At 41.3% G+C, this 14545-nt stretch overlaps 1 long non-coding RNA gene across 4 annotated transcripts in view; it reads right to left on the bottom strand.

Moving 5' to 3' along the window:
- Positions 1-2433: 2433 nt before the first annotated feature.
- Positions 2434-14545, bottom strand: part of LOC121661222 — a 36791-nt gene continuing 24679 nt past the window's right edge. For 3 of the 4 annotated variants that reach the window (XR_006014885.1, XR_006014883.1, XR_006014882.1), the window contains one exon: positions 5464-13302. This is a non-coding gene — a long non-coding RNA (uncharacterized LOC121661222). Of the gene's footprint in view, positions 2548-5463; positions 13303-14545 lie in introns of those variants that run through there. The other variant, XR_006014884.1, reaches the window with a different exon arrangement.

Raw genomic sequence — 14545 nt, 5'->3', positions numbered from 1 at the left:
GGTGAGGCCCTGGCACAGGTTGCCCAAAGAAGCTGTGAATGCCCCATGCCTGGATGTGTTCAATAGCAGGTTACATTGTGGTTGGAGCAACCTGGTCAAGTGGAAGGTGTCCCTGCCCATGGCGGGGGGGTTTGAACTGGGTGATGTTTAAGGTCCCTTTCAATCCAAAGGATTGTATGATTCTATGATATTCTATCTTTGTAAAATTTAGCTATAACACATTTTTATCACCCACAAAACTATAAATTGATGGTACTAGGCTTGAACTCAGTTTCAAAAAAACCCCAAAAACAACACCAAACTTTTAGTTCCATATTTCTGATTCAGAACACAGTAGAAACATCCTGATGATTTACCAAAGGCACTGATATTACCTATGTGGCATACCAAAAGAAGCCATCAGAAAGGTATATGTTTGAGCTGTGTGGGAGAAGGGGGTCTGGTGTCACTTGTATAGTTTGAAATTCAAAAGCAGTTTAAAAAAAGAATTCAATTAGCTCATGCATCTACTGTGAGTAGGAGGTCTCACTGGGTTTGTCAGAGGAAATGCTATTTAATCAACATGATGTCAGTCAAGTGCTTGTCAAACCTACTGCAATTTTTCAAAATCCAAAATCTTTTAAACAATAATTGATAAAAAATTATATAGAGAGATCTGGCCACTTTAAAATAAATTACAGTATTTGAGTCTTTTCTAGAAGTTTCTGGCAGGAGACATTGTTAATATGTTTATTTTAAAAGCCTCCATTTCTACAGTATGGAAGAAATATTTAATACCCATCCACCCAAGTAGGATTTGGACCATCTACAAGAACATTTAATTACATAATTACGAAATTACATGAGACAGGCATTAATTTAACCTGTAGCACTTTCTCCCTGAGTTGCATTACAGTAAGTGTTTCTGAAGAGTGAACCACAGGATCACCCAGATCCAGGCTTCCCCCTGGAAGCGTGCTGGGGCAGGTTACTCCTGGGGAACTCACAGCTGCTGCTGCACCCACCTCAGGGGTTAACCAGCTTTACATTAGGCCATTTTAGTGTCACTGCCTGGTGCACAGAAGGATTAGATCAGGGTTCAAGACTCTAGAGATTCAACACAAGATGATACATTCTGAACGAGGTTCAGAAGAAGCTGCAAGAAGTCAGCTCAGGGCTAACACCAATGTCAGAGCTATAGATAAGTCTCAAGACCAACTGCTGACCTTGGCTTTCATGTTTGAGTAAGGTCAGCCTAGAAAACCCTGAATTCCTGCACTCTGATGTGCTGCCCTCCCAGATGGCTGCTGCATGGTCAAAATCCTGGAAAGTTCCAGGGCAGGCACCTTGAGACAGTAGTGGCCAAAGCAACATGTGAAAATCTTGTCAAATGTCATCTTTCTGGAGGACTGGGAATCAGAAGCTCTGAAAATTTCTGGTACAATCTCCTTTTAACAATTTACTACGTCTAGCCATATGCCCAGAAAATTTCTCTTAGATAACAAAAAACTTTTTTTTTTTTAATGAAGTGAGGGTCTAGGCAGCAAATGAGATCAACAGTATTCCATAACTCCTAACTACCATCTGTTGGAAATACCAGGTTTGTATCATGCAGAGATATAGGTGTAGTGGTTTGGTTCAAAATACTCATTACTTATTTACCTTCTGTGAGATAAGAATTAGGAGAAAGCAAAGCAGGCACAAAACTTAAAAGAATATAAAGAAGTTTATTAACAGACCTAAAAGAAAGGAAAAAAAAAATCAGACCAAACCTTCAGAACACTTCTCCCCCTACCTGTCTCTGTTCTCCCACTGACAATGTAAAAAGACAACCCTTGAGATTTTCAGTCAGTTTACCACTTCCATAATAATCTTTTTGCGGTTCACTTAGGGAGAGGAGTCTCTCTTGCTCATGCTATGGAGACATCTCCACAAGAAGTTCTTTCATGGTTTCATTGTCACAGCGAGACAGCTGCCCAGGTTGGTTCTCTGCTCGCATGTGAGAGTCCCTTCCCCCAACTTACAGCTTTCCCCACAACTGCTTTCGAGGGTCCAATCTTGAGCTACTGGGATACGATTTTAAGGTTGAGCTGTTCAGAAACAAAGGTTCTCTTCACCTATCTCTGGGAGCATCTTCATCTCCAGGACTGTCTCTGGGAGCATCTTCATCTCTAGGAACAGAGGTCTTCTCCTTCCGATTTGGAGCAAGAGTCCTCATCACTGCCATTTCTCCCTGTTCAAACTTCTCATCAAATTACAGCTGCTTCAGCATTTGCTTATTTCAGCACAAGTACTTTTGATCACAATTACAGTCATTTGCTTGTTTCAGCATAGGTACTTTTGCTCACAAGTACAGTTTGAACACTCCACCTGCCATGCTTTCATAAAATTACATCAGGTGCTCTGATGTATCATAGTCCATCACCACCATAGCTTTACAACATAATTTCAGCTTCTAAGCATCTCCTCTTTCTCCTCCCTCAGGGTTTCAGCTCTCTATGGTGTTTTCTTCACCTTCCCTCTTCCTCAGACTCGGAAGAGCATTAATGTTTGCAGGCTTCATCTGTTCTGGAGGAAACATACAGCACAAAAAAAAGGGTTAATCTCACCTGGCCCCACAGCTGGAGTTTGCTTATCGCTGTTGGTCACATGATCTTTGCCAGGCAGCAGGGCAGCTTCAGATGAATCTTCGGCCACACTGGAGAAGGGGGGCTGTGGAGCCGGGCCGCGCTGCCTGCACATAACAGGGCTGGGGGGGGGGGGCACAGATGGAACAGGGCCGCATGGCTCCAGGATGGCTATGTCCCAGCCTGGCCTGGGCCGAGCAGGGCCCGGCCCCACGGGGCCGCGGGGGCCCCCCCCCCCCCCCCGTTACCTGTCCCAAGGCTGGAAGCAAGAGAGAGCTTTAGTTAGTCCATTCTTAAATGTGGACTACAGAGGTGTGTCAAGCTCTCTTAAGTGGCTTAAAAAGTTGTCAATATTTAAACTAGCCAGTTGATAGGTTCTGTCAAGTCATAGGGGAAGCTGTAAGCACCTCTTTGCAAGAGAATCACTTCCATAGCTATGCTAATCCATGACATTTGGTTAGGCTGGAAGCAGTGTGGTGGGGCACCACAAGGCTGATGATATTAAGGAACCGTGAGGGCTTCTCCAGAGGACTAAAACTTCTGCATCAAATTCTCCCAACAAGGAGCAAGTTCACTTCAGATAAGTGTCAGGTCACAGAACAAAGCACATTCCAGCTTATGCAAAAGTACATAAAAAAATATGATGGATGAAACAGCTTCATAAGCATTTGTGAGCTTCAGCAGAAGCTCTCAGCACAGATAAAGCTCTGCAAGTTCAAAGGGAATTATTCATAAGAGGAACGTGTGTTCCTGCAGCAGTAGATGAACAAACTATTAGGCCCAAATCAAATGGAAGAGTTCATGTTTCTATGCTTGAAACTCTGGTTACCAGCTCCCCGCTAACTGAGGAGGGTTTACCACAACTACACAAACTGCACTAGGAGACTAGAGGTAAACAGATTTAGATAAACTGGAACAGAAACAACTTAAGAGTATTGGCAGTACCACAGTGAGGCCCTACTCAAAGCAACAGGTAGTTCTGAAAAAGCTTAGTTTGATTGATAAATTTTTGAGTTATTGTACGCATGAGGATTCTTTGCAGCCTTCCAGTGAGCTCAGGTTATAAAAAGTGCATTTCTGAGAAATGTAACTTCATTTTTCTTTGCTTTGGAGACAAACATTCTGGGGAAAGTCTTTTGAAATCCCTGGGTTGTTTTGCAGCTACTGCCAGAATCAGCGAAGGAATGAAGACAGTCTCCTCTAATCATACTGAGCTATAAATTGCTATTAAGACAGCCAGTCCTTTCACAAAGCATGATTCAAAATGTATACACCTGTATTATATACATACATTTAATAAAGAAGTTCTCACTATGCATCTACACATGCAGCACCATCTGGCAAAAATGCACTTTGTTATTCAGAAAGAAAACTGCACTTGATCACTAATTTGTCTCAGAGCCATCCCCACTATTGATACAGACTGGGAGATGTACAGATCAAGAGCAGCCCTGCTGAGTAGGACTTGGGGATACTGGTAGACAAAAGAAATGGGGCAGCCAAAAGGGGTAGACAAAAGGAATGGGGCAGCAATGCAACACTTGCAGACCAGAAAGCCAATCTTAAGCCGGGCTGCATAAAAAGAGTAGCTGCAGGTCAAGGAGATGATTCTGCTCTACTCCACTCTCATGAGATCCTCCTAGAGTATTGCATCCAGCTCTGGGGTCCCCATACAAGACAGATCTTTGACAGCAGCTGCAGAGGAGAGAGAAAACTGTTAGAGGGCTGGAGCATCTCTCATTTTGGGGAATGTTCAGTCTGGAGAAGAGATGACACCTGGGAGACGTTACTGCAGCCTTTCAATAAAAGGTGGGGGGGGAAAGCAGGCTTATAAGAAAAATGTAGATGGGCATTTTACCAGGGTCTATAGTGTCAGGACAAAGGGAAATAGTTTCAGACTCGATTACATCCAATTTAGATGGTTTTAAGTAAGGCTTTTTTGTTTACTTTTTTGTTAAAACATGCAATGAGGGTGGTGAGGCCCTGGCACAGGTTGCCCAGAGAAGCTGTGGCTGTCCCATCCCTGAAAGTGTCCAAGGCCAGGTTGGAGCAACCTGGTCTGGTGGAAGGTGTCCCTGCCCACGGCAGGGGTTTTCAAACTGGACTAGATAAGCATTAAGGTCCTTTCCAACCCAAACCATTCTATGATTCCATGAACCATCTAACAGTTGACCAGGATATCCCTAATTTTCAAACAAGAAACCAACACCATGGATAGTTTTGGACTGGAGGTTTTTTGTGGGGTTTCAGGGGTATGTTTTGTTGTTGGTTTGGGGTTTGTTTTTCGAAGTTCATCAAAATCAAGGTATTTAAGACAAGCAGCCGACAAAGAAGTAGTTAGTTGTAGAAATGGATGTAGCATTTTATACCATATAACTGGACAACCAAATATGCTGAGCTTCAGTCTCTCCATCATCACCAAGAGAAGTATTTGAAAACTCAGAATATTGAAAAGGCTCTGGCTGGTGTCCTTGAAGAAGTGGATCTCAAGGTGATAATTATCATAATAACCTGTCACCAGAGAACTACTCTTATGTAGCAAATGCACTATAGACAGATGCATTTTAGCTAAAATCCTGAAAACTCTGAAGCATTTGGGTGTAGCAGGGGGGGTCCCAGGAGCAGGGGAATCCAGCCAGAGTCACGATATGAACACCGATATGATTTGAGCATCATGCTCCAGTTTTATTATTTGGTTACACCAAGTTATACTTTTTCCCAAAGTTCACGCCCCTTTCCCATGAGAAAACCTCTAAGCAGCAGGGGAGCTGACCAGTGTGTATCTTTTCCCAAGGCTGTTCAAGGCTGCCGGCTGGCAGGTGCCTTGCAAGCCTATCTTCAGCCTGAGGCCCCTTCAGGGGTACTTCTGCAACAGCCCTGGGATGCCCAAGCCCTCCTGGGGTATCCTATATTCCACAAGGAATTTGGGGGATAAAATGATTATTCAAAACCTAAACACCAGATTTAAATGCCTGCCTGTTGCCACATCTAACCTCTGCATCTTCAAAACTGATCTAAACAACCCAGTCAAACAGATTCCTGCCTCCACTTAATGTCACGGTTTAAATGGACTTCTGTTCCACACTATCACAAACTCTGTAGTCCATTCCACAAACACGGGATTACAGTTTTATTTGAAGGTCTTTTTCTTATTGTCAGGTTCAGCCTATATCATTAGAAAGAATGAATGTTTAAATTGGCAATCACCCAAGTTATGCTTTTGCTTCTTTATGGTTGGTTGTCACTGTGTTTCAAAGAAGCTCAAATGCAATTTTCAGAATTTATTACAACCTATTTTAAGTAGTGCAGAACGTCCAATGACAATTTTTTTGTTGTTTTACTGTTTCGTATAAGATGGGCATTCACATTTAATCATATCCAATGATTACCTCAATGAATACAAATGTGTTACATTATCTTTAAATAAATGAATGTCAATATGTTCCAGGGTAACAGAAGTAATTGCATATTGATAACAGTCATTATCGTAAGTCATGGTTGCTGGCAGAAAACCCACATGTATTTTTTAATAAGGTGCAATATTATGGTCTATTTTGAGATGATAGCTTTCTATTTCCCCATACATAATACAGTATCACTTCAATATAGCTGGCAGACGCTGAAAATAGATAAAAATTCAGAATGCAAACCTGCAAACTGTAAGACTTTACAGTCTTTTGAAACTAGTCTGGATAGTCCAAATACCTCAGAAAAAGTGATATGAGGGAATCATTATCTGTGCCAGGCTGATGTACCTTCTGTTCCACTCACCACAGTAGATAATAGCAACCAGAACATTATCCCAAATTGATACAAACAGATATTTCAGACTTTGCACTGTAGCTCATTGCAGTTTGCAAGGTAATCTGAAAGACACTTGAGAAAGGGACACGTCTCCCCTGTTTTTAAGGGGCACAAAACTTTAACTTAGATATTCTGTCTGCATCTGTTACATGAGAGCAAGGAAGTTCTAACATCCAATATCAGGATTGGAGGCTCTTGTTCTGCACTACTGCTCTACTTTGTTGCTTTAAAGCAGCAGAAAGGCAGAACTTATTAAAATGAGCAGACAACTGCAGAGTTCTGCAGTGTGGGCAGATTATCCCCTGGAAACTGCCAAGGCTGGAGATGACTGTGTAGCAGGTTTTGGAAAAAAAGCTTCTGAGGGGTCTTACCTGGGCAAGGATTTTAATGTGGGTCAGTAATGTGTGAATCAGCAAGATCACAGCAAGGTCAAAGCTGAGTGACTTCCTGCTGGCATGCCTGGAATATGAGCCCATGACTGGAATACTCTGCCTACTTTTGAGTTCCCCACAAAAAGGACCAACAATTAGCCCTCAGGGGAGGCAAAAATAAGAGTGCACCTTTAACTTGCCAATGAAACAGAGGCTTTAGTTCATGAAGTGTGAAAAGAGACTGAAGAAACAAGTTTTATTAGCCCTGGAGAACAGGAACCTTGCAAGAGGTGGGTGTTGCTAATGCTCTCAGCAGCCTATAGCATGGCTGTGGAGATGACATGGCTCTTTACTCCTCCCCAAGTCAATCAGTGAAAGGACAAGCAACAACTACTGCCTGCAGCAATGGAGACTCCCATTGCATGCAAAAAAATATTGGAATTTCTCAGTGGGAGTGCATAGACCCTGGCAAAGCAGATAGACTTACTCAGAGAGGATCCACCACCTGTGGAGATTTCCAGAACCCAAACAGCTGGGCCTACCTAGAGCAGAGTTAGTTTCCATCAGAGCAGCTCTTACAGTGCTGTAGGTTAGACTGTTGACCAAAACAGTTCTGGTAACACAGTGATGTTGCTTTTGCTGAGCAGCATTGAGGCCTTTTCTTTGTCACTCTGCCTCACCAGTGACCAGACTGGAGGAGGGTGTGCAGTGGGCTGGGAGTGGGCACAACCAGGCAAGTGACACTAGCTAGATACTCATATCATGTAACAGCGTGCTTAGCAGTAAGAGAGAAAACAAGGGGGTTTTGGAGGGTTTGCCATCTTTTGCTCAGAAACCTGTGTGGTTCAGCCTGCACACAGCAGGCGGCAAGTGATTGCCACTGAATCACTTCACAGAATCACAGCATCATTAGTGTTGAGAGGGACCTCTGGAGATAACCCTGTCCAATCCTTGTGCCAAGGCAGGGTCACTTGGAGCAAGTGACACAGGTGGTTTGGAATGTCTCCAGAGGGAGACTCCACACCCTCCCTGCGCAGATTGTTCCAGTGCTCTGCCACATTCAATGTCAAGAAGCTCTTCCTCATGTTGAGGTGCAACTTCTCATGTTTTAGTTTGTGGCCGTTGCTCCTTGTCCTGTCACTGGGCACCACTAAAAAGAGCCTGGCACCATCCTCTTGACACTTGCCTTTGAGATATTTATACGTATTAAACATCTTGCTTTATTTTTCCTCTTGTGAAACAAGTTTATTCCTTTCACTCTTGACACCACCACCTGAGTCAGCCCCCTAACAGTCACAGAAGGGTTGGTGTGAGGGATTCAGAAGAAACACAGGTGATCAGCCTCACCAGAGCACTGTGCCATCCCTTGGGAATGCACTGCCACACCAAGCCCCACCACCTCCCGAGGAACACCCAAACCAGCACTGCAGGAAGAGCCTCACTTATAATTACTCATAACTTCACAAGATAAATACACAATGACACTGTTTCGTAGCACAGTTCTGTCATTCCATTGCAGTCTCCTGCAGGTAAAAGGAAAGTGTCAGCTCTAACTTTTCTTAGTCATGGGCACAGAAATAAAATGCTCAGGCACCCAGAGAACATGGTCACCAAGAAAGCTTTTTCCGCAAGTGAGGAGTGGAGTCTTAGGGGGGCAAACAAGCCCTGAGTGTTCTGAACTCCTCTGTAAGGAGGTATAATTAAATCTTCATTTGTTTCTATGCAACTGTTCCATCAAAGTCTCGAGCCCGAAGCTTTTTATCCAGCAGCCAAAGCCTGCAACTTTTAAAAAGCCAAATATTTTGAAGCGTTATAACGTGAATGCCTTTAAGGCATGCCCTGAAAGCAACCCACACTGCCCCGAGCCCTCAGGCGGGTAGGCCCTGCCACCATGGGCAGCACAGTGGCCCTCGGGGTACTCATCAAACCTGTGGTTTGAGGTTTTATTTCTGGTGGTTTTGTTGAGTCTGGGGTTTTTGTTGGGTCTGGGGTTTTTGTTTTGGTTTTTAAGTTATGCCCGGCCCAGGCCCGGCCCCGTCGGCCCCGCCGGTTGCCTGGCAACCCCAATCAGCCCAGCAACCGACACCGGCCCCGGCAGCCGATGCTTCACTTCTCTAATTAATTCTTTTTAATTACCTTTTCTAATTAACTTTGTTAATTCATCATAAGTAGTGTGATTTTTCCACTATGGCCAGCACGTAGCAAAGCCACTATTGTTAGAACACAGTTTGGGAAAGCTCCTGAAACTAAGTTTTGCTAAACCAGCCTTGGAATGTGTCAAAGCACAGAACCTGGGGGAAGAGATGTATTGCCGAGAACTGCGCACAAAAGAAGGCACAATTTATGGACTACAAGGACGTCTTGCAGAAACCAGAGATAAAGAAGAAACTAACAAAGACAATTCAGCAATTGCACTGAAACACTCTCTGAGAAAAAGATAATAAAAAGACTGCAAATGTGGGCTAATTAGCATGAGAATGGAGAATCAATAAAAGAATACTAATTAATGAACAGAATTATTTAATTTATAGCCAATGAACATTAATTGCTTTGTTTGCTAAAAATATATAAATATTGAGAAGTTTTCAAAGTGAGTGTGCACATTTGGGGAGCGACCACACACACACCAAGTACTGTGAATAAAATAATGCCTGCCTTCTAATATTAACGTTAGTTTGATTTATCCCAACATTTTTGGTGACAACAATTAAAAGCAACAGCAAAATAGGTACATGTTCCTTGAGGTCGAGTTGCTGGTCTTCCCTCAGGGAGGAAAGGGATGCTCCTGCATTCCCCACACCTGCTCCTGGTTCAGCCCCAGGTGTGCAGAATGGACCCCACCCTCATTTGCAGCAGCAGTTACATTAGCAGAGTTCATTGGGGCCAGCTGTGGTGCTGCAGCCACACCTGAAGATTATCATTGTTGATTGGGTGCAGTCAGGCCAGGGCATGTGTTGGGAGAACCGTCTGGAAGGGCCAGGACTTGATGGACCTCAGCCTCAATTTGGGGTGTCTCCATGATGCTGGATGTCCAATTGGGGCTTGCCTAAAGGCTCAGCAGCCTTGGAAAGCATGCCAGGTGTTAGGGCTTCAGAAATGGTTCTGGATTGGGGTGATATGAAGGAAAGTTACCCCTTCTCCTGTGCCTTTCTTGTCCTTAACAGCAACAATGCACTTCCTGAGAGCACCAAGAGCCTTACAAACCCTCCAGGATTCACCACACACCCAAATTCTCCCCAGCTCCACATTTGAGTTGTGGAAAATATTTCTCTGACATCCACCGAAAGATACAGCTTCTGCAAAGGAGGAAAGGTCAACAAAAATATATCCTTCAGTAACCAGTTGTGACTGAGCACATGCACTTAAAAACACCCTTCACTATTTGCATACTGCTTATTTTTAATAGTAGAGGTCTGGCAATGTTGGTAATTAGTGCAAGTGTACTGTAAAGTCAATTTGAAAGTGGGCATCTAAAAAACACTGAATTTGTAGTAATTTACTGCCTCATGAAGGGCATCTAATTTGGACATTGAACATTTTTGCAGTGAATAAGCATTTCTATGAATTTCAATACACATAGTTTCCCACAGAGTGAAATTTTTATGGAAAGTTGCACAATTCTGAGCTGCAAATACTGTGTGTGCTTAGTTAGCAGTTTTATGAGCAGCCAGGTTGTGGTTGCTATCAGGTATCTTTTTTTGCTGTGTGCTCTTCTTTAACTTCACAGCAAGTATAAAGGTTGTTTTTCGGAGAAAATCGCCTTTCCACTGAGAATTAATCTTTTTTGGTATGCTCTCTATTTCTGGCTTTCGCTATTCTGCTGCTGTCAAAATCCAGGTTCTCTTACAAAGTGACTGACACGTTGAGTACCCCTTCCTTCCCTCAATTTTAATAATAAAGGATCTACAGACATAATGATTTGTTTGTGCTCTTGTACATTTTCTGTTGAAGGAATTTTTCCTTTTGTATGATTACTCTGCTCCAATTTAAGGCTGAAATAGAGCCACACTGTTAAAACTATCCAATGGGCACCAAAGAAGTCAATACCTGTCCGGTCTGTACAGTATATTTCCTACCATTTTCAAAGTCCTCAAGATTTAAAAGGACTCTCAATTAACTGTAATAACTCTGAAACTGGATAAAACTGTCATGCATAGTTAGGTGAAGGTCTCTCCTCACTGAAAGCAAAAAAGGGGAATGAGACTAACATTGATAGTATTTATAATGCACTTAGGTACAGTGGCAAAGCTGTCCTTAATACTGATCAGTATAGGAGAAGTTATGTGACAAAAGAGGATTAAAGCAGAAAAGGTTACAATTTCAAAGGAAACTTCGAAGATGAGGTTGTTTGTGTTCAACAGGAGACACATAAGGCAATATTTTAAAAATACCAATATTTCAATTAATTCCACGCATCTCATAATACTACAGATTTGGCCTGTGTCTCTGTACTGAAACATAGAAATGATATTATGATGTGAGTTATCAAATAAAATAAAGCCTAATTGGGGAGGGTGAGGGCGTGGTACAAGTAGCAATTTTAATGGATTTCCTGTGTGGAGGGCTGGTAACTCTGTTGCTGAATGATGTAAATGAGATCAGAATTTAGTCCAAGGTTCTGTTCTCCATTTCTAAACCGGTTACCTCCCACTATGGCAGATGTGAATACATATGGGAGAAAGAACAGAACGGATCAGATCCATCTAGTGGGAGGACAGGAACAATGTACATATTGATCTATTACACGTAACCACAAATCAAAGTTAGAATTTTCATATGGAACAGGAACATATGTATTTGTTTCATATATGACTTGCATTTTTAATAAGCATTACATTTAAAATCTTATAAAGTAATAGCACATAAAGATATGATAAATGAACACCAGAAGTTATGTTACCAGCTATTCTTTAAATCAACACATTCTACTTTATTAGGTTTATAGCTAATGTTAAATTCAGAATTTTCCTATGTTTGAGCTTGGGGTCCTTTAAATATACCTAATAGGAACTTAAATATTTCTAATAAAAAATAGGGCACAGTAGAACTTTTATTTCTAATTCTTCATCCCTGCCCTGTCTGTATTCTCACTCTTAATGCCGTTAGTATTTGTTATTTTTTACAGTGACTGGTTTCCTGGAATGCATTTTCCAAGATGAGTTCATGGTAACTATTTATTGTGATGGGATCTTGTTTATGTTTCTGTCACATCATAAAAAGTTACCTTTACAACAAAAGAGCTGAAGTCATGATGGAAAATCATCCAAAAAGTTTCTGCATTATAAAAATATGTAAATTATGCAAAACTAAGTCATGCCTGAAGGGTGAGAGACAGGAAGCCTTAAAGTAAGTTGACACAGTTTGTGAAGTGACAGACAGGCCTTGTTCTTGTGCAGTTTTTTAAATGGTAGGAAATTCAAAGAAAAAGGCCTATAGTTAAACTGAAAATCACACATCTCCACAAATCTGAAGTAAATGTTTCCTGGGATGATTAATTTGCTGGCATGAATATCCAGCAGCTTGGCACATGAGAGTCAGCCCTATCTGGTCAAAAGTTTAATGGGACATGGCTTTCATTAATACTTCCACCATTTCTTCCAGTATTTTTCCATACCTACACTAAAGCAGAAATAGTAATTGAGCTGCTGAATGTTTCCTCTCTCTCTCTCTGTTGTATTTTACTGCAGATGTCCTCGGAAAGGATTCGCTGCTGCCATAAAAAACTGCTATTGATGATGAAAAATGCATTAGATCAAATTATTCCTTCAAAACGGGCACAGCCTTGCAGGAAAAGGATGAAGGCGCAACATGAAACTGGAGGATGTAATTCTTGATACCCAAGATGATGGGAGTGGATCCTTGCAGGAAGATGCACCCATTCACCTGCCAGCTGTGTTGTGTAGCAGTTTTATTACTGTTCCTGTTAGCAGGAGTAACTGGCTGGAAATGAGAGAAGTGGCAGAGCTTTCCAAAGATGGTGGAAGTTCTCATCACCATGACAAGAAAACAGGAGAAGAAGGGAGAGGTTAAAACCCTCTTACAGCTGTCCCCTCTCCAGAAAATGTCTGCTTAGGCCAGTGTGCTGTTTTACACAGTTTCCAAGGACTAGAGTATAATCACTGCTGGAAACTGTGCTGGGAGAGGGGTGTTAGGACAATAGTGAGTATTAAACAAGGAACATAAATTTTCACCTGAAAACTGTTATTTGCACTCAGGTTCACATAGGAGCTTTAGATCCTGACCATTGTGCTCAGGAGTATATAAAGAAACACCAAAAAGTTGATTACTGTCCTGTAGGGAAAAATAAACACTTAAACCTACTAAGTTCCAACTATTCTAATTTGCATTGTAACTCTATTCCTAGAACTTAGAAAACTGGTTCAAGGGGGGGTAAATCTGGTTTCCTGTGAGTCCATCCTTGTAAAGCTTAATAAATCATGTAGTAATTTCATTTTCTGAGTCACTGTGCTGGTTTTGCAGCATATTTGCCAAAAAGCAAAAGTTCAGAAGAGGGATGCAACCTGTGAATAGAAAAAAGGAGAAAACTGGAAAAAGGGGGTAAAAAGTAAATACTCTAAATATATCTATATATACACTTCATATATGCTTTAATTTATATATATATATGTACACACACAAAGTGTAAGTCCTAAAGGCTGCACCTGCAAACAAAATCCTTCAGTTTAAGAGCCAGTATACATCTGCTAGCTGCCATTCTGACACGCTATGGGAAAGTTGGCTCCTTTTGCTGTACATTTTATTAGAAGAAAGAAGGGAAATCTGGATGGTCGTTGGACGGTTTCCAGGGCTACAGTAAACCATGCTACCTGAAAACAACCCAGAGGACAAGAGTTCATGTTTCCTCAAAAAGCTCAAAAATAGTCTAAACCTAGTGGTGACTGAGAAACAGAGAGGAGGCAAAAAGAAAAAACAAATGCAAAATGTAACTACATCTAGAGCACCTCAGCTCTATGGAAATGAGATTTTTTTTGAGATGCCTTCAGTACCTCATGCACATGGTAAATTATTTATTAATATAACCTGGTACAAAAATTATGTGAAGAAAAAGAAGACAAAATTAGGCCCATGATAATCAATTATAAAATGTTCACTATCTAGATTTTCAGTGGATTTTTTTTTAAATAGTATTAAGTGCCTAGAAATGGTTGGGTTCAATCATATTAATTTATTTGTCAAGACACAGCATAATAAATACTTAGCAGTCCTGGATTAAATGTCCATATGTCAAATTGCTGTTCTGTTCGCTATCAGCTGATGTTTATTTGTTCAGAAGCCTGTCAATATTCTTCAGAGGTGCTATTAACACCTAAATTTAAATTCTTTACGTCTGTACATTATTTATGCTGTCTAGGGGAAACGACTCTTCATAGCAAGAACTTAGTTTAGCATTGTGGGCTGTCTACTGCAATGTCCTCTATCTGTCATGTGATAAACTGAGGAGAAATATTCTTCTAATTTAGATATTTGAGTTAGTTGCCAAATGGCAAAAAGGATAAATATCCTAGTTTCTCTTCTTTTTAAATACTTCCCTCAGGATCTCATTTGATCTTGGGGGTAATTTACTATTTTAAAAGTAGCAGGATTAAGCCTTTAGCTAGAAATGAAAGCAAAGTTACAGAGAGAAAGAATATGAGAAGGAATAATATATTAACATGGCAAATAATTTAGCCATTTTTCTGTTTGCATTTTAACCACTTCTTTAGAGCTAATTAAATCAGAACATTTAGCTGTACTTTTTATCAA

The sequence above is a fragment of the Corvus kubaryi genome, unplaced genomic scaffold (genome assembly GCF_017639235.1).
Source record: "Corvus kubaryi isolate FWS band 111438036 unplaced genomic scaffold, C.kubaryi_AGA036_p1.0 37126, whole genome shotgun sequence".
Classification (NCBI taxonomy): domain Eukaryota; kingdom Metazoa; phylum Chordata; class Aves; order Passeriformes; family Corvidae; genus Corvus; species Corvus kubaryi.
This window is presented reverse-complemented; position numbering and strand designations above follow the sequence as displayed.